We start from the raw sequence: 5,986 nt of genomic DNA, 5'->3' as shown, positions 1-5,986 counted from the left end.
CAACCGTTTCTTCCCTGATTAGTTTTCCGTAAGCATCACATTTCCCATCTAGTTCAGCGCCACACACATGTGCGCGATGTTTCAATGTTCTTATAACTCCGGTGTGCAGTGAGCTGTATTCCGAAATGCTGTCACGCGTTCTACTACCTCCTGCGTTAGGAAAGTTCATGTAACAATCGTGCTGCACGAGGCCGCGGGCCTGAAGGGTATGCGTCAGTATTCTTCTCATGGTACCTTAACGGGTCCAAGCATGCGAAGAGAAATTCACGCTGACCGAAAAGCTAAAACATTCATCGCAGGTGCTGTGCGGGGTTGTGCTGTGTGGTGACGGGCTGTGCAGGTGGTGTGCTGCTCACAATCATAAATCCCGAAGTGTGTGTGATCTGGTGATATTTAGGAATCTGTTGCTGGCATTTACATTTGCTTGCACCTTCGTTATTAAGCCTTAGACGTCATCAACATATATGGCATCAATTGCGGCACGAAAGGCGAGCAATAACATTTATTCTTTATTTTGTATTGTGGTCCATAAACAGCGTCATGTCTTTGTATTAGTATTTGTATTTCATGCTGGGCTACTCTATCAATTATATCATAATTTCATAAAATTATAAATCAACTACTTCAGCACAGTAAATTATTCGTACACCGTTACAAGATCTGCAATGAAACCATATCAAGACGACATGTGCTACTGTTAGAACTAATGTATTTTCTAAGCAGACGATTAAAATTTATGCTCGTGAGCATGCTAGAAGAAACATCCAAAAGAAAAAAAAAGAAATATTAGGAATATTTCGGTGTACCATGGGATTAAGTAAAGCTCATTCTGTGGCAACCCGCCTGTATTTTATTCTGAGTACTTTCTCCGAACTAGCATATTTTCGTTTCTTAAATAAAAAGTTGTTTTAATATCACGCGAAGCCATGTTTTTACATGCTCTACATTAGTTCCATATATATTTTTTTTACTGGAGTCCACTTACACCAACAATGGGAGTAAAGTTTTGGAAATCCCACGAGAGATCTAGAACATCGGGTTGTTCAATTTTCCAATGCTTTGGGTATGTTGGAAGTATGCAATATTACTATGTCCGTTTTCATCCTTACGTTTTTTCTTTTGTTCTTGTTCTTTCTTCTCTCACGGCATTTCCCTTTCACGAGAGGCAGCGTCAGCTTTGCTTTGTTGCTCTATATAACTCAATGCCGGAACGATCACTCCATTATTTCCTTCTATCTTATTCGCTACTTTCACGCACTGTTGCTTGACATCAATTCTGCACAAGTGAAAATATATAAAGCAGTCAAAAATATATATACTTTCTTTCGTTTCTGCCAATTCTACAGTCAAAGAACTTTGAAAATTCAATGCAATTAGATATTGTCACGTAGAGTGACGTATGAAGAACGCAGTAGCAATAGGGTTAAAGACAAAACTAACTTTATTGGGTGAACCTGTGCCCACAAAAACAGGCTAAACTTATAGCACAACGATAGCGGCGAACACGGTCGGCGATCGTCGAAAATCTTATCAGCGGGTCAAGCGCGTCGGCTTTTATAGATCAGTCGTGGAATCTTCCAGAGTAACCACTGGGACTCGCGTGCTTTCCACATAGTTCCACACCATTCGCTTCGCGCATGCATGCAATCAGATAACACAAGATTCGGCGACAACGAACCGCGGATAGAAGCATCGATAACATTCTAGAAATGTCCGATACATCTAGACGCTTCTGCGTTCAGCAATAGCATTTCGTGGACTGTAAAGGCGCTCACCCGTAAAAGATAAACGAGTTTACATGTCAATATGCGACGCGTTACCATCTTAACACCAAGGATGCTAAGAAAGAAGGACCCAACTTTGCCAAAGTTCGGCATCTCGGCATTGTCTGGCGAAACCCACGGATGAATGAGCTAATGGTATCGAAACATAAATTTAACCCTCAACACGCCTTCACCTTCACGGGCTTTTCGATATTCACTCTTTGGCTATCATAACTTGGGTGCTACCTCGCGGGCAGCAAAGAAGAAAAATAAAAGCAGTGACGTGGTCACACCGTCGGGGCCTTGTCTCATTTGCTTATCGTTCCACCATGTGAATTTTCTGTGCAAGTGGGGTACAGTAAAAAATGTCATACTTTAGCCTATTAGAAATAAAGGGAATTGCTTTAAAGGGAATAACGCAAATAGAGGAAGGGAAATAAAGGAAATAAAGGAGGCGCGCCAGTCACACGCGCCAAAAAAGCGTGGCAAGCGGTTGCGCCGGGTGTGTAAGTATATTAGGCGGTCAGTCACGGTATTGCGATATGGCAATGTTGCGTTGATAAGAGTAAGCAGCGCTGGCGCATAACATTGCCCAGTCTGCTGCCTATGAAACGAGGCAGTACCGTGCGCGGATGGCGCTCGCGTTGACAAACGTTGCTTTATCTGGACATTTCATTGTGTTCTGCTTTCGCGCCTTCCGCGCTATCTTTGTTCACTGAGTGCCGTCGAGCAAGCTCAGGTGATCGATCAATGAACATGGTGCATCCTGCGTAGCACCCCATAACTCGATTTCAAAATGGCGAGTAGGAGGTTGCGATGCGCTTGACAAAACTTAAGTCATCAGCATTTTATGGAAGTTCAAGAACGATGAAATGCTATTTGTGAGCGTCAAATAATGCCACGTGTGAGCATTCAAAGTTTATCAGCATTTCTAATCCATGAAGCACTTTCTTTATTCTTCCGGTGTGCCATATCACACAGCGTTTGAATAACCAAGTGTTCTTCCTACTACACTGCCTGATCTAATTTTTACTTTATATGTCGTTCAATCGTTTAGCAGGTAGCGGTAATCTTGTACGGTGAACAAACTCACGCTTCTATGCAACACTGGTAAGTGGCGAACAGCGCCTTGACTAGAGAACACTCAATGAGACCAAGCAACAGCCAGCGGATATAAAGTAAAATCCCAACCAACGGTGAAGCTATCCGTGGAAAAGCTGGGTCCTTGTCTCAACTGCGTTCTTCTTTCATTCGTATCCAGGTTCACGTCTTGACCTAGTCATGCTTCTTGAACGCACACTGACGAGAACGAAAAGAAATATGGTTTTGTTGCTATCTGGCCTTTTTTTCCATCGCGACAATTGCGAACTTGATCCATTACTATGACTAGCGTGGTTCATGTTTCCCTGCTACTAGCATTCGCAGTGTGTGAAAAAAATAGCTGTTTAAAGCAAACGCAAATGTATGCCTAACCCAAGCGCGGAAGACAGAGGAACCACGCTGAATAATAATGCCAGGTGTGGTATGCGGGATGCATAATACAAAAGACACACTATTCTTATCAGGGAACATCTTCTTGAAGGATAATGTAAGCGAGGAGTGCGTATGCAAGACTATGCTTCCTTGTTTCCTGAAATTCCGAGAATGCAGTCGAATCCATTTTTCTCAGCCCCTCGACTCGTAGAAATTGCATCTCATTTTAGTTATTCATAGTAGTGTTCCTAAGACGAATATTATAACGCATGAGAGACGCGCCATATGTTTATTTTTTCTTTAATACCCAATATCTCCCGCACTGTTCCAAAGTTTCGCGAGAACTAACATTTCAGAAAGAAAGGCTTCTGAAGTATGAACGAACATGAAGTTCGCCGGAGACAATCATGGAAGCCAGATGAAGCTTGTAACGCGAACAAGCACACTGACTTAAATCTGAGCCTGAGTGTAGATCTTCAGTGATTCGATGTAAATAATTATGGGGTTATGAGCAGTGGGCACAAACATTCACACGATGGTCCGACGGATAACCGCTTAGAACGTCTGTTTGAATGAATGAATGCAAACGCATTCGTTGCATTGAGGAATGATTTGAGAACAACTCTAAATGAAACACACTTCCGTCCTTATTCCAATACTTTACACAAAGTGCACCATGTGTTTTTAGCGAAGGCTATATAATAGCGTTCCATGCACAAGGTTCATCACTTGGAATAATAGTTTTCTCCTCTTTATCCATGGCACTCTGTTTCCTCGTGACACCCTGACAGGTGGCCAGCACCAACGCATTAGAGTTCCATAGAATACCGCTTAGAAATGTCAACTGCATCCCCAGCGTGGGCTACCTACTCAACGTGCAATGAAGACACCCATTGTGTCAGACATTTATGTTTGCGCAGCTTGCCTGGGCAGGGGTCACCAGTTCGTTTCCAGACCACGGAGGCGGCTTCTTGATGGAAACGAAACGCAGAAAAAAAACGCTTGTGTCTTCTGCATTTGACGCACTTTAAAGAAGGAAAACGAGGCGGACGAGATTATTGCGGTGTCCCTCGAATGAGGTGCACCTCAAATTAGGTCGTGGTATGGGCACGTGGAGCCCCAGCATCTGATATTTGGATACTTATACAGCAATAGTGGTGCCTTATTCAGCGGGGAAATAGCTTCATAAAGCTATTCTTGTGTTGTATAATTCAGGATATTGAGAAGATTTGTAGGCGATTACCTTAACAGATCTTTTGTATCAAGATACTGTGTCAGCGACGAACATTTTTGTGATTCCTGGGAAGCGTCATACTGTTGGAACTTCTAAGAATACAACGATGGAAGAAGTACTCACCGCCGTAGAGCTTGTTCTTCTATAGATACAGAAGGCCGTTTACATATACATAGACATATAGACGGCCACGATATAGTAATGGATTAAAGTGAAGTGAAAACAGCGTAAGAAAAGACATAGACTAGACCGTGCACCAGAACTGCTCATAGGGACCGCTAATGCAGTTCTGTCTTGTCCGTGTCCTGTTTTGGTTTCTTTTCATTTTACTTTAGCCCACCAACAAGTCTTGTTATGGCAATGGAATTCGTTACGCACCCGAGACACAGAGAGACAATAAACATATCTATTGGGTGAATGCAGCTTGGGAGAGGCGTCCTCATTCCGGAATGCCTTGAGCTCGTGCCGCGTCCTGGGCCCTCGCAATCAGCCGTTGCTGATCCTCGATGTCAGAGCTGGCCAAGGCTCTCTCCCAAAGCTCGTTAGTGGGGTAAGGGTTCGGAGGATTTAACGGTGCCGCTCTGCAATCTCCTACTATATGTCTGAGGGGCCCGGGCTCAGCTCAGAAGTGGCATTGCGGAGAGAATTGTGCAGGGGCTATGAGGTGATTTCTCGTTGGGTGGGGGAATGTATTAACCTGTAGAGCTCGGAGGAATCGCTCCTACTCTCTAGGTAGTGACTAGTGTGGGGATGCATATGTTCTGCGGGTTAGCTTGTAGTGTTGTGTGATGTCTTGGTACGAGATTAAAGGGTGAATGGGCTCGAGTTCAGATTCCTCGGCGTCGGCTAGGTGGGTCAGATCTCGAGGCACGTGGTTGGTGACCTTGTTGCCAGGAATACTTTGATGAGCTGGCGCCCAGATGATCATGACTTATCTCGTTGGCGGCTTTTGATTGATGATCTGGAGCGTAGTGGTATGAATTCTGTCGCTGGCGAAGTTGCGGCACGCGTGTTGGGAGTCGGTCACGATGACTTCAACCTCTGGGAGAGCGCGAGGGCTATGGCCGCTTCCTCGGCTAGGAGGGGATTGTTTCGTGTGAGCGAAATGCTGCTCCGATGTTCTTTGTTGACGACTACGGTGGCTGTTGTGGCTGCGCGTCTGGGATGAGAAGCCGCGTCCGTGTAGGTTGTAGATGGTAAAGTACCGTATCGCTTGCGTATGGCCAGGGCGCGGGCCTCCCTTCGCTCTGCGTGGTGCACTGGGTGCATATTTCGAGGTAGAGGACGTACGGTGATGTTGCTCCGGATGGCATGGGATACGCTCGCAGTCTGAGGCGGCGGATGGCTCAGAGGGGCACAGAGCCCCAGGCGTAAGAGAATGGCCCTCCCCGCTTCCGTAACCGCCAGTCTTGTTCGCCGACTGGATAAATGTGCCTCGATCAGCTCCTCGGCCGTGTTGTGCACACCTAGTCGTAGTAGTAGTAGTAGGCGTAGTAGTCGTAGTAGACGTAATTGA

Source organism: Dermacentor variabilis, chromosome 6 (genome assembly GCF_050947875.1).
Source record: "Dermacentor variabilis isolate Ectoservices chromosome 6, ASM5094787v1, whole genome shotgun sequence".
In the NCBI taxonomy this organism is placed as follows: Eukaryota; Metazoa; Arthropoda; class Arachnida; order Ixodida; family Ixodidae; genus Dermacentor; species Dermacentor variabilis.
Note: the sequence above shows the minus strand (reverse complement) of the source record.